At 31.5% G+C, this 21,501-nt stretch overlaps 1 protein-coding gene across 1 annotated transcript in view; it reads left to right on the top strand.

Moving 5' to 3' along the window:
- Nucleotides 1-253: 253 nt before the first annotated feature.
- Nucleotides 254-21,501, top strand: part of LOC126886646 (tetraspanin-9-like) — a 105,177-nt gene continuing 83,929 nt past the window's right edge. The window contains exon 1 of the mRNA XM_050653639.1: nucleotides 254-621. The gene's annotated coding sequence lies outside the window, so the exon portion shown is untranslated. The remainder of the gene's footprint in view (nucleotides 622-21,501) is intronic.

The following is a 21,501-nucleotide window of genomic DNA, read 5'->3' as shown; positions in this document are numbered from 1 at the left end:
AGACCATAATATAAGATATAAAACAAGAATTCCAACGTTAAAACATATTATCACATACCTCCGCATCATCACTATCTGTGTCGTATAAATTAAGCCTATAATTTATTCAACATCAAGAACTAGTACAAAGCGCTATCATCAACGCATTCATCAAAAGTGTTCATTCATATTTAATTTGCCCAATTTACTCTCGTTCCTTCCCCCATACGGAATTCCTATGACGAGTTAATGCGATCCCACTCCCCGAGCGCTGCTCTGTACCCAACCGGACAACATTCAAGCAAGCAAAGCAGCACATCCATTCTTTTACGGTTAAGTTAAACATCGCGTTTCTCTACAAATATTCCAAAAGTCCCGATATGAGAGTTTAAAATACAGCCAAGTGTGTTAAAGTGCGTGTTGAATGCATTAAAATCATAGTTTGCACGATATACCTGTTGTTTTCGCCGTTTTTGAATCGATACATCCAACAAGTTTGGATAGAAACGCAGTAGCCTTGACGACGATGCACCGAGGTTTTGTTGTTGTTCGCTTCTCTTTTTAATGAGGATGGCGCCCGTTTCCTCACACGTATCGCAGTTGTACAAGGGGTGAGATCTGACAGAGACGGAAATATCTAATGTGAGTATTCATTGTTGGTTTTATTATGAGAGGTGCATGTAGTAAATATGTTCTTTAATCACTTTCACTACCTGCTTTGAAAATCGGTGACAATGTAGGGCATCCGTCACGGTGGTTTGTTTTTGTATTGTGTCGTGAAGACAATAATGCCTTAAGGCAAAATAATAGATAATAATTATTATTTCAGAATATGGTTCTGGTATAATGAAATTTTGAATTTGATTTGCTCAATTGAGAAAGTTAAACAACCAATTATTATAGATTAGTTGTTGTTTTGTGTGTAACGGTTTTGTGTGTTTTGTTGTGTGTGTAAAAATGTCTAGTTGAAAAATACTGTTATGAAAATAATATAAAATTTATTAGTTTATTAAAATAATATAACATATCCCAGTGGCGGATATAGAGAGGGGGAATAGGGAAATTCCCCCACCCACCACCAACAAAGACAAAAATTTAAGAAAAAAATATTTTTGAAACATAAACTTTACTTTAATTTAATTACTTATAGTAGCTGAGATCAAATTTATTTACCATAGACAAACAAATTCAGAGTAGCTGATCCAAGGGGGGTCATGACCCCACCCAGACGAAAATAAAAAATATCATTTCAATAAAATCCTAAGAAAAGAAAAACAGAGCCGTCAAACAAAAAAAAATTAGGCCCATCCAAAAAATAATTGAACACCCACTTATCCTAGGGGTGGTAAGACTAAAGTTGTGCTCACTACGGAGAGCATTGGATTGTATCCTCGCTCCTACCCTTGCTCCCTGGTATTTATATTCGTTATATCCGTGAATTCTCGCATTTAAAATAATGTATTTATTTTACATAGCGATCGATAATATAGTTTCGATCGCTATGTAAAATAAATACATTATTTTAAATGCGAGAATTCACGAATATAAATACCAGGGAGCAAGGGTCGGAGCGAGGATACAATCCATTGCTCTCCGTAGTGAGCACACCCTTAGTGACCTTGTATCAGGGAAAAGTAATTAAATCACCCTCAAGATCCATGACCCCCAAAAAAAAATTTCAGGATCCGCCACTGCAAATTCAACCCAGTAAACCCGTTAGTTAGGAAAATTAAGCCAATAAACCCGCTAGTTAGGAAAATTAAGCGAACTTAATGTACATAAGTTAATTTATGTATTTTTTAAGTCTTTTGGTTGGTGTTTCATTGGAAGTCCCCCCCCCCAAGCAAATGTCTAGGTCCGCCACTGTGATATGCATTGTATAGTATAGGTATGTACGCATAGGTGACGAATTCCGTTCCTCTGAGTGCTCTAACTTGACAACTATCTTAACTATAATAACTATTATATCTATAATATCTATATTTATAGACCTCATGAATTTTCACTAGAGCTATGACCTTGTAAATAACACGTAAACTTGTGTTCTGTTTCGGCATGACTTATAGCTCTTTTCAAAATCCATAACCTTTATAACTTCTACAAAATTATGAGTTTTTTCTTTCAGCAATTCTCATGACCATTATCTTTTCTTGAACAACTACTTTTTACAGTAAGACATTTAAAGAGTTGATCTTACAACAAATGCTCTTCTTACTTTTCTTTTTTTATGACTTCCTGCACTTTTGACAGCAGCCTGTCGAATTTTTCTTCAGTCATAAATTGTTGAGCAATGAAAAACCTTGAACAATATTTCTAATTAGTGTTGCCCAAAATCGGTCTTGGTCTTGCAGTCTTATTCTTGTTCTTGCGTTTTCGCAAGACCAAGACCAAGACTTACCGTGCAAGACTTGAGCAAGAACAAGACTAAGCCTGCGAGACTCTTGCGTCTTGCAATTAGAACTGAGGGTCGTTTTAGGGAGTATATAAGTTCGGCTATATTCTTAGATACCCTATGAGAAACAAAAAAATTGTAAAAATTTTTTTGAAAATTGGATTCATGCGCATTACGAACAATACCATAAACATACATACCGAACCAAAATATCCATTAAAAAAACACTTGACACATTTGACATGTATTCAGAGGTCATTATTATAATGTAAAAATAAAATATTTTGTACATCCTTTCCCAGCAGCCGACTTCTTCGCTCTGAAATTAATTGTCCGGGTTTTGAGAATAGTCGTCTTCTAATAACATAACATTCCTGCGTAGCGACGCCTACAGTAATATCGAATATCGTATACAAACTTTTTAACAATGTGTCATCTTAGCTAGTAGAAAATAATACTTAATAAAAATATAAGTAATTAATTTTTTTCATTATTACTTTTCTAGGAATCCAAACACCAGAAATCTTATCGGTATACATAAAGTAAGACTATTATGTATTGTTTATGCTGACTGTGTTATGAAGTCACTCGGCTAAACAAAATTTGCCGAAACAGCTCGGCTATTATTTAAAAGTATCATAAGATAATGATACGAGACAAAAGTACAGATAATGCCGGATATTGTGTAAACAAAATACCGAAATATTATTTTAACGATATACACTTCTCCAAGAAATTAACGCACTACCTTAAAAACGGGTCATTTTTAATGTCTCAATTTTCCTAAACCTGTTGTCCGATTTAAGTAATTTTTTATAATATGTTGTCTTATTCTTTATAAATATTGCTGTAATAATATTGTTGCTAGACAGGTCAATTATTGTCATTGTATACCGGGTGTACCAATCAAACTGTGTTTTTCCTCACTCTGTGGAATATTCTAGCATTATTCAAGCATGCAATAGCATACTGAAATTAAAACCCAACTATATCCTCATATTTTCCTAGCATTATGATTTTTTATTCATTCACTTATATTGGATAGTAAAAACTTAGGTACTTTTTTAACTAGCCATGTTTTTCATCAATACAGGATGTTTTTAAATAAGTATGGCAAACTTTAATGGGTAATTCTGCACGAAAAAGTAATGACAGTTTGCTTCATAAACGTTTACTTTATAAATGCTTAGTTATAGTTTCCCAAATAGGGGATGTTTTTTTCTGACAAACTGACGATTTATTTATTGCTCTAAAACCGGTTGAGATATGCATATGAAATTTTGTGGGTTTTAAGAGGTAGTTTTAACTTTAGTTAGTTAGAACATAGGCAGGGATCGCTTAGATCGTGGGTTCAAACCCCACCCGGTGTCAGTTGTTTAGATATTTATTAATTCGGCTAGTCTTTACTATGGCTATGATATTCAAGCTTAAAATGTACCTCTCTGTTACGTTGTTCTAAGATATGCAATAGGCTAATGGGCAACTGCGAGACTTGCAAGACCAAGACCTGGAGCGCAGTACCAAGACCAGGTGTACTGGCGCAAGACCAAGATCAAGACTGTCTAAGTCTCGTCTTGGTCTTGCATTTGGGCAACACTCTTTCTAATGCTTCAATATTTTTCTTCTTAAAATCCACTGTTTTTTATCCACACGAAAACATCGTTTTGTATGACTTTTGTTCATATTATTAACAATTCTTGACAGTTCTTAAAAAAACCTAACAATTTGTGGACAATACTTAATTATTAATTCAATTTGCTTAAATTACCTAGGTAATTAAACTTTTCTTGATGAACTAGATACAGTTATTGGACATATGGATCAACTATATCAACTAGAGCCAAGAACTAATAATACCAAGGTATTTGTAGCCAATCAGAGGACTTACAAGTTCTTATGAACAAAATCACGTATTACAATCAATAATATGGACTCAATATATACACAAAGAAGGCATCAAAGCTCATGATAATTAGTCAGTAAAAGATAACAGAAGACCAACTCTACGCCAATCAAACCAGTAGAAAATGTGACGCACTACCATTATCTCGGCATCATAATAAATGAAGAATGAACCAATAACCAGAAGACAAGAACGCGCATCGGAAACCTAGAATCACCTTCAACCTTTGAACAGGCCTTCTTCAACCTTTCTTGGTATTATAGTAAGAATGCTGCGATGCAAAGTCTTATCGGTTCTTTTTTATGTTGAATCTTAAACATTGAACGAAGATATGTGCAGAAGATTGGAAGCATTTGAGATGTGGCTATATCGGAGTATATTAATACGTAAGATCCCGTGGATGAACCGAGCCACAAATGAGGAGATCCTCAGACGAATGAGAAGAACCACTAAGTACATGCATTCATTAGGAGAGCATGAAACATAATTTTTACCTTAAGCATACACTCAACGAAAAAGGTACGTAATATCAATAAAAATGTTAATTCAGACAACAAACGCAATACTTAAAATTTGTCCAATTCTTGGTTTTATTGGAACAACAAAGCGATGTTCATAAATTCATTATGTTCGTTAGTTGAGCCTATGTATTACGTTTATTGAATGGATGAAGATTCATTATGTAGGTATCACTTTATTGATATTACGAACTCTGTTCATTGAGTCAACGAACACTATTAATTGAAACAACAACGTCGTTAATTGACCGACGAAGACTATTCGTTGTGTCAATAACAGTGTTATTTCTCCTAACGTATTTCGTTTATTTCTACAATTATTTCCGTTTATTCTTACAATTAATTCCGTTCATTCCCACAATAAATACGGATATTCTTACAAGCAATTCTATTCATTCTTACAATCAGTTTCGTTCATTCCTACTATGAACGTATTTTATATTAATAATTACTGAATGCATTAGCCCAATCTATAATATTAATTAATAATAATTTTTTAAATCCCCTTTTTTGTCCTAAACCTAATAGACTTTACACTGTGTGATTTCTCATAATATGAGAACTCATGTGATGATTTCACTTATACAGTGCGCTGGAATAAGTGTTACACCCCCCCCCCTCCCCTTATTAACTTATTTATTTTTAGCACATAAGCAAGACAGGTCGATTTTTAAAATAATCAAAGTATATTATAACATCAATGTTTCGAACTTTACACGATCCCTCTTCAGGTGACATGCATAACTTTGATTTTTTTAAATGGGAAAGTACAACATGTGACAGCTCATTTAAAAGCGTTGAAATAGTGATTCCAAAAATGTATATCACTTTAATCCTTTTTGAGAGCGCAGGTGCAAAATTTCGACCGAATTCTTTTTAAACGCATTCATTTTTTTTGGAATTCTGAGAAAACTAATAAGTATTTTTGAAAAATTTAAACGCAGAATAAAAAATTACATTATTCCGAGGGCTGAAAGTCCCTTAGAATAAACAAAAAGTTTCTTTTGAATGGTATATTTGAAATTAAAAATCATACTAAATTTTCTCTTTTTCACCCCTGTGACTTATTAAAATAATCATTATAGCTGTTCTCAGGGACTTCAGATCCTCGATAATACTGTAATATTTTATTCTGCGTTTAAATTTTCAAAAATACTAATTAGTTTTCTCAGGATTCGAAAAAAATTTAAAAAGAATTCGACCGAAATTTCACGATAATAGACACACGAAAACTTCCTTCTACTACGGACTACACTTGGAAACGAAATGAAATTATTATTCGGCACTTTGGCAGAGGTAACAGCATTGTTTAACAAAGAATTCTTTTTTAAACAATGGTAACACAGAGAAACTAGGGGTATCTCGATAAGGAAAAGCCGTTACATTTCAAATGGTCAAGCAAAACATTTATTGTCTCAACAACTACGTTTATTGTCACCATGAACGCATTTATTTTGGTTATTAAACGCAGTAGTAGATTGATTAATGCATTCGTTGTCACAACAATCAGTTTACATCTATACAATAATCATATTATATTAACAACATTTGTACAATGTTTTAATGAAATCTGTACGTTGTTACGATAAACCAAGGTAATTGCTTGTCATCTACGAAATAAAGAAAGTGAGTTGCTGCCAGAATTAACATTATTTATTAAATATACGAAACTAAGTTATTGTCTGAATAAATTGAGTGTTATTGATTAATGTACTCTAGTTATTTTCACAATTATTATTCAATCATTGTGACAATAACCAAATACATTCGTCAATGTCTAAAAGTTTGTTGAAATAAAAAATTAAATTGTTGTTACAAGGAAATACTATTCAATAATCACTGTTAATCAATATTACGAACTAAAGTTTTTTGAGTGTAGCATTACAAAATACACGTTTAAAAAACGAAACAGAAAATATCCCGTAATACAGTTCTATTTTTCGTGAGTTAGGTATACAGTTAATAAGTTCTAAGTATTCTTTTATAATAATTTATAAAAACTTTTCGATCTTTATGACCTTAATGACCCATTCTATATTGGAATTATCCGATCAGAAAATAGGAAAAGTTTCCTTCATTACCCACTGTTCATTAAATTGCCATTACCATTTAGGTATAACTTATTTTTACTTTGGAGAGATTTTTTATCCAAAATAAAGTTTATTGGTTTTCATAAATGTCAAAAAAGCTTTAATAAATAAAATGTTAATCGTTCTTGGCCTATTCCACTAACGATGAGTTGGAAAACTTTTTTTGAATTTCTTATTCGTCTTGTTCCATTTAAATTTGTTTGTCTGATAAAGTAGAATAAAGTGTAACTGAACCAGTTTAAGAGGCCAAGAACAAGGAATTATTTCCTTCTTCGGGTATAGATTTTTATATTCAGAAATAAGTAGCTGTAGCAATAAATTGTCAATAATTCTTCCGTGATTTTCTCGTGTTTATTAGTGTTCATCAGTCAACCCTTAGCAGTGTTCAAATTTACTAATAAAAAAATATGAAAAAAAATTTTTTAAGAAACGCTTTTCTTTAGTTACGAGTGACTAAAATTAAAAATATTATAAAAAAATCAACTAAAAAGCAAAAGATAAAAAAAAAATTAAAAATATAACACATCCGTCAAAGAAAAGCATGGCGCGTGTTCATCGAATAAACGGTTTTCGCCCCACGCTTTTCTTTAACGAATGTGTTAGATTTTTTCAATTTTTTTTCTTTTGCTTTTTAGTTGATTTTTTTATAATATTTTTAATTTTAGTCACTCGTAACTAAAGAAAAGCGTTTCTTAAAAATTTTTTTTCATATTTTTTTTTTTACTTTTTAGTCTTACACTTTTCAAACATTAAAATATATCGTCATGTTTATTAAAAAATGTATAAAACATATTATGATGTACTAACATGAAAAGTAGTCGGAATCGGCAAAAAATTTGAAACTTTATTGTTAATTTATGAAGCATAACGTAAACAATTAACGTAAAAAGTGAAATTATGTATTGTTCATATCATTAGCTATACAATCCGTAAAAGTTTCAAGTTTTTACATTGTAAAAAACAAGAGAATTTAAACGTTTTCCATTAAAATCGTTTTTTTTTTATTTAAACAATTAATAAACATGAAAAAAATTTTTTATTGACTATTCGTGTATTGTTCCCGCGAATGCATATATCTGCAAATTTTCATTCATTTGCATTGAAGAAAAGGCAGTCAAATTAACGTTTAAAGATTTGACGCAAACTATTGAACTAAATAAAAGCGTTTAAAAAACAAGGCCATTTTATTTAATATATTTTGTTTATAAAAAACCTATTTGTTTCAATAATAAGCAATTGATCAGAAATCAGAAATTTTACTGTACAGAAGACATTTTGTAATAGCCTCGAGAGACATTTAAGTATGACTATTGTAATAATTACATCACTATCTTGAGACATCGTATGGACCATACAAACTATGTCCAATCCGAGAGGCAGGATGTGGGACGGTCTACGAGGTTATTCACCTCACCTGCTATCCAATGAACCAGAGGAAACGAAGTACAAACGGTAACAAAAGGGCTTTTGCGCGAAAAGAAGTGCACAGGCAAAGAAAGGACACGTATTTATCTCGATTTAGAAGCTAGGAATGCTACCACTCTTGTCGGAATCGGAATACACCACATCTCAGACAATTAAGTAAGCTACTGCCTCTCAATAGATGTCAACATGCTTAATCAATACAAAATAACTGTATTATTATTGAGGGGAACATTAACACACACAATGTTAAACCGTACATACTAACATATACTGTGATAAATACATACAAATACTGTACAAGCGACAGAAATCTTTTCTAGTAAGTCTCAATATTTGCACATTTCGTGTAGTATAAGGGCAGAAAACGATAATTAATAAATTGTCTTCATTCATAGCCAACGAAGTACATGGCTCCTTTGTATGCTTACCACTTGATTGGAAAACGTCATGAGACGTTTGTTGGCCGTTGGGTTTGAGTTTGTATTCAGTCAGCTGTCAGTACCTTATGAGATCTAATGAGATCGAAATTCATAGTGTGGTTCTGTTGTTGCTAGTATAATCCAAGTTATAAACATATATATGGAGAAACCTATTAGTCTATATATGGAGAAACCTATTAGTATTATCTTTTAGCCAGATTAAGGGAACCGGATATCTTAAAGGCCATTAAACTTCATCTTGCTTATTTACACGACCAACCTGCATCAGTATTTTATGATGGGTATACCAACACAAGTGTTAAATTGTTTCTGGCTTCCGAAGGACTTCCTACAAAGAGTGAAGATCTACGAAAAATTCTTCTAGATTTTAATGATGCTTATGGAATTGGTGCAGATGAGGTAGACGCTGACCTTGCTGCTTTTAAGTCTTTTCTAACTTCGGAAAGAATTATTCATCTGCAAAAATCAAGGGGATGGCACCGAAACTACTATTCCGCTGCCTCTCCAAGACGAAATTTTTAAACATCACGACGTGTTCTGAGGGACTAGAATCCTCAAATTATTTTAGTGATAACAACTTTAGCATGGTTCTGATTAATATTCGTTCTATAAGATATAAAACTGATGAATTATTTCTGTTTCTAGAGGAATTAGGGTTTCCAACGATAGTTGCGGTTACTGAGCACTGGCTTGAAGTCAACGAGCCTTTTTTTGTAGAAAAATATTCCACTATTGCTAGGTATGACCGTCCAAGTTCAGCTCATGGAGGCACCCTAATTCTTTCTACAAATAATGATTCTTCTCTGGTAACAAAATATGACTTTCTATTAAGTGAAGCATTCTTTGAGTTTTCCTTAGTTTACAGTAACAACCTTAATCTTTATATTATTTGCATTTATAGATCACCTGACTCTTCCGTGGAACTATTTTTTCAGAACCTGCTTAATTTGTTAGATGACCTGCCCCATAAAAGCAGAAAAATTTTATGCGGGGACTTCAACATTAATTATGCTGCTGCTTGTGCTACACAAATATCCCTGGTCAACATATTTGAATCATATGGTCTATCAATGCACATTGATTCTCCTACAAGGATTAAAAAAACTTCATGTACCATAATTGATTATATTGTCTCAGATTTCTCACCCCTTGATGTCTGCGCTACAACTGTTAATGCGGGACTATCTGATCATGAAGCGGTTTATACGAAGTTTAACATCTTTAGCAAGTCCTCCTCGAAAACTCGACGTTTAGGCAGGATTTTTTCCGGTCGGAACTTTCGTAAATTCCAAAATTTATGCTTAACCTCTGAGTGGCACTTTCCTTCCATGGATGTCGATTATAATTTCAGTGATTTTTTGAATAAGCTGGTCTGTATCTTCAATAAAGCATTTCCTTTAATCACAATTAAGCAAAAACATCGCAAACCCTGGACTACCAAAGGTGTCCGCATATCAGCCAAAAACATGCGTTCACTACTGTATATCAAGAAATTTACTACCAACGTCTCTGTTACTGAATATATCACCAAGTACAGGGCAATCTATTTAAAATTTATAAAATCGGCTAAAAAATTGTATTATCAAAATCGTCTCAGAAGCTCCAAAAGTGTTGCAAAAGAAACTTGGTCCATAATAAACGATCTTCGAAATAAAACTCACACAGCTCAAACATTTTCCCTTCCAGACCCAGAAAATCTAAATGAATATTTTGTTAATGTGAGTAAAAATATAACATCAACTATTGTGTCACAACAAGATCCCATTTCCTATCTCCCTAATTCAGGAAAGGTTTCGAATTCATTCTTTATAAGACCGGTTGGTAAATCTGAATTGATCCAAACAATCAATAGTATCAAAAGCAAATCTTCCTGTAGTACCGATGGACTATCCATAAAAATTTTCTCAAATCTCCCAGACAATGTGTTGGGAGTCCTCATCTCTCTAATAAATGATTCTTTTGAGAAAGGTAAATTTCCAGAGTGCCTAAAGACGGCCATCATTATTCCTCTTCATAAGGGTGGTGAAAAATCTATTGCCTGCAATTATAGACCTATTGCATTACTACCGGTACTCTCCAAAATTATTGAAAGACTCCTAAAAGCCCGACTTATGTCCTTTCTCGTTGATAACAAGATTTTATCACAAAATCAGTTTGGATTTTTAAATAATAAATGTACCACCGATGCCATGTTTTCTGTACTGCATGAGGTTTATCAAGCATTAAACAATAATCTCCACACTGCCATTGTTTTTTGTGATTATGCCAAAGCTTTTGATTGTGTAAATCACGACATTTTGATAAAAAAACTAGATTTCTATGGAATTCGAGATATTTCTTTGAACTGGTTTCAATCTTACTTGGAAAATAGGAAACAACTGGTTAGAGCAAATGATACAGACTCTAGTCTCAAAAATGTTGTATGTGGGGTACCGCAAGGTTCAGTATTGGGTCCTTTACTTTTCCTTATCTTTATTAATGACATCACTAGTTTAAAAATCGATGGAAAAGTTTTTCTTTTTGCTGACGATACCAGTATCACTTGGAGCAACTCAAATATCACAACTCTTCATGCTACTATAACTTCTGATCTACTCACAATAAAATCCTGGTCAGATTCTAATTTACTCTCTTTTAACGTAGATAAAACAGTAGCATTACCCTATAAAGGAACTCTTCAACCCTTACCTCTTCATAACAGCCAGATAAGTATCGTTGATTCTGTAAAGTTTCTTGGTATTTTTTTAGATAGCAACCTTAAATGGTCCCTTCATATCGATGTGTTAAGCAAGAAACTATCCTCAGCTTGCTTTGCAATAAGATTTGTCTCTAAGGAAATGGATTTAGCCTCCTCCAAAATAACATACTTTTCATTGTTCGAGTCCCATCTTCGATATGGTCTGCCTTTTTGGGGTTTTGGTACAGCTTCCCAATCCGATGTTATTTGTAAATTGCAAAAAAGAGCAATCAGATATCTGTTTGGCCTCAGAAGAACAACACATTGCAGAAGCTACTTCAAAGATCACAGAATTCTAACATTACCTTCTTTATATATTTTAGAAACTGTTTGCTTAATTCGTAAACATCTACATGTTTTTCCAGAAAGACCTAGACATGACTATTCCACCAGAAATTCTACTTTTGACATCTATTTACCGATCCCGTCCAGTGAGTTAGTAAAGAAATCTATATTATATTCTGCAAAAAAACTATACAACCATCTCCCTCTACAACTTAAATCTGCAACATCTTTCCCCAAGTTCCGTAAAATGGCTAAAGCCTATTTATCTGAAAGACCATATTATTCAATAGCAGAGTTTCTTAACCAATAACTAAGAAATTACAGTATTGTTATGTATAAGTAGAATCTTAATCTATATTTGAGTGTCATATGCAGCAGCATAACTTATTAAATTACTTATTAAATTTCTTAAGGTAGATTACGCAATTTGCAATTTTTTTTTAATTTTGCAATAGATTGTTACTGATGTTTATTTGACTTTATTATGTTTTATTTATATTGACGATTTGTATAATTTTAGTAAATTGTATTTGTTATTGTTTTTATTTATGATTCTTGTAAGCTTTGTCTATAAAATTGTTAAATTTTTCATGACAATAAAGCATATTTATATTCTATTCTATTCTATTTAGAAAGTCCTTCTTCACATAGAGCTAATGTCACACAGAATGATGATGTTTGTTATTTTGTGAGAGCTTGTGAAAATTTATGAAATTATATGTTCGCCTTCCTACATGTGTTAGATTAGTATAAAATAATACAGATCGAAGGACCAGCGGCTATGGTTGCAAAAATATATGTTAATCTCGATGTAGGGGACTAGTTTCTAATAGGATAAGTAAGTGATGACTTCCAGTAGCAATATGATTTACATATCAAAGAACAGTATGGGAACAACCAACCACCTTTTTAAATGATCTTAAATTAAACAATACTAATCAATAATTTAACTCCACTTACAACGTTCAAAGCAAGAAAAAACCCATGGTATGATACAATTGATCCACAAGATGGCATAACCCAGACATCCAAAGTGAAAGTTATCCTTCAACACCAAATTGTTCTATATGGTGCACATTTCACATAATGTTCAGAAAAAAGTCACACCATTTCGAGCGTCGAGTTTTGGGGGAGGGGAGAGGGGGGAGAAATCGGTAAATTCGTAGTTTTTTACGTTTTCGTCAATATTTCTAAAACTATGCGGTTTAGCATGAAACCCATTTTATACAAAAATGTTCTACATTAAATTTGATATAAAAAACGTCCTATGCATAGTCCTTCTAAAATGAAAAGTTACGGAGGTAGTATAGTATAATTGGTCCAAAAAAAGGCCTAACCCAGACACCCAAAGTAAAAGTTTTCCCCTCCAACACCAAATTGTTCTATATGGTCCACATATTGTTCAGTAAAAAGTTGTTGCACCATTTTGAGCGCCCGGTTTGGGGGGGGGGGGGTGAGATGGGGGAGAAGTCGGTAAATTAGTAGTCTTTTTACGTTTTTCGTCAATATTTCTAAAACTATTAGTGGAGTCACTGAAGGTGGATGTGAGCTATTACCTCCGATTTCGTTGAACCTCCATCGATTTGCATGAAAATTGGTGAGTGGTTAGAGGATATCTCAAGGAACAAAGGTGACATGGTGCCAACTTGCGCTTATACCCTGGGGGTGGATGCCACCCCTTCTCGGGGGTGAAAATTATTTTATTAAAAATGACCCCATAATTCGATAGAGGGATAAATTTCAAGCAAAATTTGTTATATAAAGTTATTAAAATAAATCAAAACTTTTTAAGTTATTAAAGATCAAAGATTTTAATTTTTCTTGAGAAAAATGCATGTTTTTAACCAATTTTTCATCAATAAGTCAAAAAGTGTAAGTTTTTACAAAAAAGTTATAATTATCAAAATTGAAGCTAATAAAAAATGAAATAAACTTCTTACTAGAAAAATCTTTTAATGTTAACTAAAAGTGAGTTATAGGTAATTGAATGTATTATAGCGTTAAAATTTATGCTAAAAATTTTTTTCAAAATTTAGCTTTTAAAAATTTTTCTAAAAAATGCTAATGTTTTTTTTTAATAACTCCGTTCGTGTTTACGATATCAGGTTCATCTAAATACTCTTTGAAAGTTAGTTCCAAGTGCTATTTAAGCACGTTGAACCTAATCTTTTAAACCCCTTACTTTTTTAAAAATAAAAGGTTAAATGGCCCCGGTTGCATGGTTCCCACAGCAAAATTTAAGATTTAAACGTTTCTCGGTTATTTTTTACCCTATAGAAATAGTAAAACAGGTAAAATATTTGGCACAGAAAAAACTAAAATTTGGTTATATATAATTTTTTACGTATATTGAGTATTTTTGAAGTATTATCAACAGAATATGAGAAATTACAATAATTTTAAAAATTATGATTTTTTAAAATTATATATTTTTTTCAAAAATATGCATTCAAAACCGGTCAAAATTATCAAAAACATTACTTATGCTAATATAAAGAAGTTCTTGTAAGGATTACTATAAATTTTAATTTTTGTGGAAATGGCGTACCTGTGTTTTATTTTTCACTTTTTCCTAAAAAATTCGAAAAGTTTCTTTTATTTTCATTATAACTTACTTAATTTTGTCGCTATTACCTTGTTCTGAAGCTCATTTGATAGGTATTCAGAAGTACTTTGACAAATGTTTAGCAGGAATATTTCATACGTTGCATCGTTTTCCCGTTATTTAAGCTTGAATACTTAGATTTAAGTACTCGTCGAAAAAAATACACATTCAATTGCCAATAACTTACTTTGAACTAACATTAGTTTAGTTCTTTATGTGACGAATGTATTAAATTTTTTATTATCTTCAATTTCAGTAATAACAACTTTTTTGTAAAAGCTTATAGTTTTTGATTTATACGTGAAAAACCGATTTAAAACATGCATTTTTTTACGATAAAAATAAAATCTTTGGTCTTTAATAACTCAAAAAGTGTTGATTTATTTTAATAACTTTATATAACAAATTTTGCTTATAATTTGTCCCTCTATCGACTTATGGTATTATTTTTAATAAAATAATTTTCACCCCCGAGAAGGGGTGGCATCCACCCCCAGGGTAAAAGCGCAAGTTGGCATCATGTTACCTTTGTTCCTTGAGGTATCCTCTAATTACTCACCAATTTTCATGAAAATCGATGGAAAAACGGAAATCGATGGAAATCGGAGGTGAAAACCTTTAGTGACTGCACTATATGGTTTAACGTAAATAACGTTCTATATAAAAATGTTCTCTATAAAATTTAAAACAAAAAAGGTCCTATGCATAATTGATATAAAATCAACCGTTCCAGAGTTACGGAGGGTGAAAGGTGGAGGTTTTCGATACTTTTTATATTTTTTGGGCAATTGATGATGATTTTGGATGGTGAGGTTGACGTTTCTTCAAGGACTTACCACTAACATACCATAGGCCACTCAAATATCAAATTTTATTTACAAAACACAATCCTGTTAAAGAAAATTTCTTTCATCAGCAGTTATAATATTATAAATTGCCCAAAAAATATAAAAAGTATCGAAAACCTCTACTTTTCACCCTCCATAACTCTGGAACCGTTGATTTTATACCGATTATGTATAGGACCTTTTTTGTTTTAAATTTTATGTAGAACATTTTTGTATAGAACATTGTTTACGCTAAAGCATAGTTTTAGAAATATTGACGAAAAACGTAAAGAACTACTTACCGATTTCTCCCCCATCTCCCCCCAAAGGTTCCAAAGTTACCTCCGTATCTTTGTAACCGTTTATTTTAGAAGGATTATGCACAGGACCTTTTTATTTCAAATTTAATGTAGAACAATTTTGTATAGAAGGTTATTCATGCTAAACCGCATAGTTTAAGAAATAATGACGAAAAACGTAAAAAACTACGAATTTACCGATTTCTCCCCCCTCCCAAACCCGACGCTCAAAATGGTGTGACTTTTTTCTGAACATTATGTGGACCATATAGAACAATTTGGTGTTGGTGGAGAACTTTCACTTTGGATGTCTGGGTTTGAGTCTAGTAATAATAATAATATCGTATGGCATTTTTGCCGGGGAGATCCTTTCGGATAGTTCCAGCGCCAATTACATCTTTCCCCCTGTTTCAAGTAACTAGTGTCGATGTACACTAGCCCAGGGGGACCGACGGCTTAACGTACTCTCCGAGGCACGGTGAGACGGCTCGTGTCATTATTGGAAATGAAAATGGTTTGTCTTTGGCAGGGATCGAACCCACGTCTACTGGCGTATGAGGCCAGCGTTTATGCCGTTACCCACGGCCGCTCAAAAAGTGAGTCTAGTTATACCATACTACCAGTAGAACAACAAATTTTAGTCGTAGAACCAGCTACCCTGCAATTTGAGGGAGCTGTTATTTGACATTCAGAAGCACAAAAACTTATCGTAGTTTTCTTTCTCATTAAAATATAACATTTGGGCATTTATAGATACAACTTCTTATTGTTTTCACTCATTTTACAACATTAAAATGTGAAAACCTTGAATTATGTCTGTCTGTCTGTCCGTAAACACAACGGCTCCATTATTGAAACAAAATGACAAATGAGATGTCGAATGAGAGCTTATTAACCAAAATGATATTAAAGGTGAGAAAGTCATTGGACTTCCGGTTACAGAGTTGCAACCGGAAGCACTGTTTTAAAGTCGCCGAAATAGTACAACCGATATATTATTCGACGCGTCTTGTAAGTCGAGAACAAATATTTACTTCCGGTTAAAAAATGTAACCGGAAGTGCGATATTATTGTCGCAGAAATTGTATATGCAATACACAAAATCGAGCTCGAATATTTAGTTCCGGTTTTTATGTCATTTCCTGTAGTTACGACTGGAAGTTTGACAAAAATACATAAAATTAGTGAAATCGTATATCAATTGACGCAAAGTTACACGAAGAGTTCAAATATCGACTTCCCATTCTACTTCCGCTCACGTTCGGTGAAAACCTGCGAAGTCCAGTTGCTTCTATCCAATACATCAATCAACGCGTCTACACCGAGAGAACAATTTTTTTTCTCCTAAAACACCGATTTCTTTGAGCAACATTTCTTAAAAATTAACATATCCTATTAACTTAAACATACCGGTTCACATATAAAGAAACGAGTTTTTTAAACACAACTCAATAATTTCTTACAGATAATTTCTTCAATACTAAGAAATGCATTAATGGTTACATTTAATTTTCTTATCCTAAAGTTTTTATTTCTTAAATTGAAAACTACAATTATTTTGCAGTATAAGAAATATAATGTTAAGTTAATTCATATTTATATTTGTAAACAAGAAATTTTCTTGCACTCAAATAAATATTTTAAACCGCAAGAAATAATTCTTCAGAAATACCCTCTGTAGTAACTGTGGTTATAAAATAAAAACTTTGTCATTAATGCCGAAATATTACTTGCAAAGAGATTTGCTTCCACAAAAGAATTGCGCATATTAACTATTTATGATTTAGTCGTCAGTGTTTGTCAAGATGGCGTGATATGTTAATATTCATATAGATGGATTTTGGATTTATTGGTATGTTCTTTAAAAATTAACGGATATTTTGAAGGTACGTACATATATAGGTATTAAATAAAAGTAAATTGAGTAATTTAAGATGTAATAATAATATTGTTGCGTATCCGAATGGTTATAAAAGAAACATAATAGTATCTTTATATGCTTTTTAGGTATAATGATGGAAAACTCTTAAATAAAGAAGCTTATTATTCTAACTGGGAAATAAGCCACAATTTAAAGCTGGGACAGAATGATATAATATATATCTTCAGAACAATAATAAGAAAGGAGTTATTAACCAACTGCGGGGCCTTCCAGAAATGGTAGAACTTCATACATGTAAGTACCTTTTTAAAAATATGTATACTTTTGTATCAACTATAATAGGTTTCTTGAATGTATCGTCTTCTATAAAAATATACAATACAACGCTATATCAAACATGGCGGATGCAACGCTGAGGATGTTTTCTGTTAATTTATTTGAGATAAAGAAATCAGTTAGTCTAAATGAAATATATGTTTATGGTTAAGAAATGTTATTGCCGAAAACCGTGAATTAGTTAATATGTATTAAATTGCTTAAGATGTAAACTAATAATATTTTCCCGTAATAAAATTTCTTAATGATTAGTATGCTGTCCTGTCTCTTTTAGATTATAACAATAAAGAAAATTACATAATATGTCTGCTTCAATGTTTTATATTGGTTGTATTTTCCCTCTTGTTTTAGCTAAACAATGTTTATTGTGTGACTTAATATTATACAGATAAATAATTAATATTTCATTAACAAAAAGAAAAAAAATAAACAAAGATGTGTAGGTTCAATAATGCCAAGTTTGAACTAAATATGATTGAATATTATTAGTATTAATAGTTCTGTGGGGCCGTGTATTTGTTTTTTTTTGTATTTCCTAAATTTGTCAAAATAAATATCTATATCTTTATAAGAAAATTTTATTAAAGTAAGTTTACTCTTTCTACATACCGATTTTGTTTTAGTGAATTGCTGATATACAAAGTGCTAGTAACAAAAGAAAGAAAATTTGAGGAAGTTGGATTCTCTCCATCCTTTTATTTTTGTGTAGAAGCCAGTGGTTTAAGAGTGGAGAAAATATTTGTATGTAATAATAACATTTTATATATTCTTTTTATTAATAAATAATGATTTTACCTTAACAGAATAATTTATTTCGCCGTATTTAATATCACTTTATTTTCAAGAAATATTAACTTAACTCTAAATACACGTTTATCTCTGCGAAATATATTTCTTAACATTAAATACATTAATTATTAATAGTAAGATAATAATATTCCTTACTAAGAAATATTATTGCTCAAAAAGAATAGTTTTGTAATGTGTAGAAAATATATATTTATGACTAATAAAATTAATTAACATCAAGTGTAATTTCTTTCTGATAAATGGGTTTGAAGTTTGCCAGAAAGTGATAGTTCAATCATGTTTAAGATATATTTCTTTGGCTATAGTAGAATTTATTTGAAATATTTTAGAAAATTATATCTTACATACAAAGATATATTTCTTAGGCAATATGCCAAGTCGATCTTTCTTAAATATTAATAAAGTTTCTTTATGTCAAGAATTTTTTTCTCTCGGTGTATAGAGAGAAAGAGGTTCATTAGATTCGAATGCAAACTGACCGGCGCAGGCGATACAAATTAGCAAGAAGACAGCATCTCCTGCTGACTGTATCAGTCTTCAACTCAATCAGATGGGAAATTCAAATGTTATAATTATCTAGGATTGTTGAAATTGATATCAAAATCCTGAAACTGAGAAACGAGAGGGAACTATGCACATATGAAAATGATTGAAGAACATTTTAACGAAAGCCAAGTCATACAATAACAAACAATCCTTGACAATACAGAAGAAAAATGTGGAATGAGACGCCTTGATGATGATAAATAGTGACTGTAGATACTACAAATTTCTACAGTCACTATAATATATCTACATAAGTATATGTATTTTGAAAATCACATATTTATAAAATTTAACAAAAATTTATGTACAATTTTGTATATAACATCGTAGAGAGCGGAATATATGTAACACAACATTACCAAAATATGCGCATATATATGCATTACTGTTACTACAAATATGCGGGTATTTTTTCTAAATTTGTCTAAATATGCAAATGCATATTAAAAATACTCAAAAATAAAACAATATATTAAATATAAACATTTATGTTTAAAAAATTCAACCTACATTTATGTTTAATACATATTTATTTTTCACATAAAAACAAATGAAATGACACACAAAAACTGATATTATAATTAAATTAAGAATCTAAATTATAGTATGCATTTATAATCAAATATTTTTCAAAATTTTTAACTAGCAACTTTTGCCTTCTATCACTAAAAACGTGTTTGGACACAGAAAAAGTTCGTTCTACATCTACTGATGTTATAGGACAATATTTTAATTTAGGCAGTAAACTAATTTGCCAAGTCGTAAGATCTTCAGAAAAGTTGCCTTCAAAAATACGTACAACTTTCCTCGAAACAATCGAAGCCCTCATTTTTTTCTAAAACATTTTTTAATTTATTTCTAATTGTAATCCCTGTATTTCCGGGAATTTTTTGACAATGAGAAAAAGTGTTAACAAGATTAACCGAATCACTTAATTGTAAATTCCTTTGTTCTAATGACTTTATTAGATCTGGTAAAAAACTAAAATTAACTTTTATGAACATAAGTTCTTTAGCAATTTGTACGTCACTTAAAAGTTCTTGACTTTCAGTTACACACTGCGAGTCATTTTGAATATCTAACACGTCTTTTATGGCATCAAAATGATTTGCGTAGAAAATTGCTGCTTTAATCCATGTTTCCCATCTTGTAATTACGGGCTCTGGAGGCAAGTTTACACCTGGTAATTTTTCTTTATACATTTGCACACGTAAAGGTGCTTTCAAAAATACTTTTTTAACGTTTGAAATTAATTTATTGACTAAATCAAATTCACCTCTAAGAACTTCTGCTACTCTGTTTATGCCATGTAGAAGACAAGTGACGTGTACCATATTTGAGTAAAATATTTTCAAATTTTGTCCTATCTTTACCAAAACAAAAGCGGAATTGTCTACAATTTGATGGATTTTTGTATTTTGATGCTTCTCTCTATGTCCGTCTTTATAGAAGTAAAAGCGAATTTGTCTAATAAAAACACTCTTTCCAGAAAAACTTCTTTTGTGGGACATGATGCTTTTGTTTGTCAGTTCCTCATTTAAAAAATGAAATGTGAAAATAAATGTAACATACGATTTTGGAACAGGCCTTGCAAAATACTTTGTCTCCACTTAGCTTTAACTCGGGAAAACACTTTATCCAAGCACTTTTTTGAATGGTAGACATATTTAAATTTAATATATACCAATCACTTCAAAAACACTAAATACGATACAACGTTTACTTTAAACAAATGTTGGCCGGAAACTGACAAAATAAATATTAGACCCTTAAAAGCAGGTAGGTACCTACGACTTGCTACGCTAATAAAATAATATTTTTCTGGGAACACCCATAATTGTTAAATTCAGGTAGTAATGGGAAAGTCCAGATAGATAATAATGAGCGATAGATAGATAAATAACGAGCTCGTTCATATCGAAGTTATAAAATTCCAACTAAGAGAGGAAAATTTTAAACTTTTATATAATTTATTTTTAAAATATGCAAAATAAATCGTGTTTAGCTTAAATATGCAATGTTGTGTTTGTTGTCTAAAAATATGCAATATATGCATCTACATGCACTTTGCATATATTCCGCTCTCTAAGCATCAGGTATGTCGAATTTACAACATGAAACTTTTTGAATGAGATACTGAACAAACTAAATTAATAATATAAAGTGAGCAGATTAATTGTGATTAAAAGTGAGGTTTTCCATTAGTATTTCATGCATAGCAAAGTTACTTTATTATAAATGTTTTTTAAGCTAAAACCAGTCGATATTTTGTATGCACCATTCAAAGATAAAACATTGTGTAAACCTAATCTTAAACACAGACCTGGTAAGTATATTCGAGAAAATAGTAAAGCTGTCAAGTACAGTTACTCGTACATTGCACGGACAAAAGAAATTGTTATATCAGAATCAGAACTACATCGAATT

This window comes from Diabrotica virgifera, chromosome 6 (genome assembly GCF_917563875.1).
Source record: "Diabrotica virgifera virgifera chromosome 6, PGI_DIABVI_V3a".
NCBI lineage: Eukaryota > Metazoa > Arthropoda > Insecta > Coleoptera > Chrysomelidae > Diabrotica > Diabrotica virgifera.
This window is presented reverse-complemented; position numbering and strand designations above follow the sequence as displayed.